At 36.8% G+C, this 212-nt stretch overlaps 1 long non-coding RNA gene across 1 annotated transcript in view; it reads left to right on the top strand.

Annotated features, from left to right (window-relative positions):
- LOC111722531 overlaps positions 1-212 on the top strand; it is a 17,055-nt gene that overhangs the window by 1,405 nt on the left and 15,438 nt on the right. The window lies entirely within an intron of this gene.

Below are 212 nucleotides of genomic sequence, written 5' to 3' on the forward strand. Positions count from 1 at the left end.
AAAACCATATTTACGGATTTTTATGTTAGAGCAACTATTGACCTATCACAGTACGATGAAGGTGGTGGAAATTGTTAACCTGGGTGGCAGATGGGAACACATTGTGATTCTCTGTGATTTCCCAAACCTACTTACTTTATTTTCTTATCTCATGTAAGTGATGGTTTTGTGCTGTTGTTTTCCTCTGTCCACGTTACGTTTATCATAAATCA

Source organism: Otolemur garnettii, unplaced genomic scaffold (genome assembly GCF_000181295.1).
Source record: "Otolemur garnettii isolate 467f Iridium unplaced genomic scaffold, OtoGar3 scaffold00274, whole genome shotgun sequence".
Taxonomy (NCBI): Eukaryota; Metazoa; Chordata; class Mammalia; order Primates; family Galagidae; genus Otolemur; species Otolemur garnettii.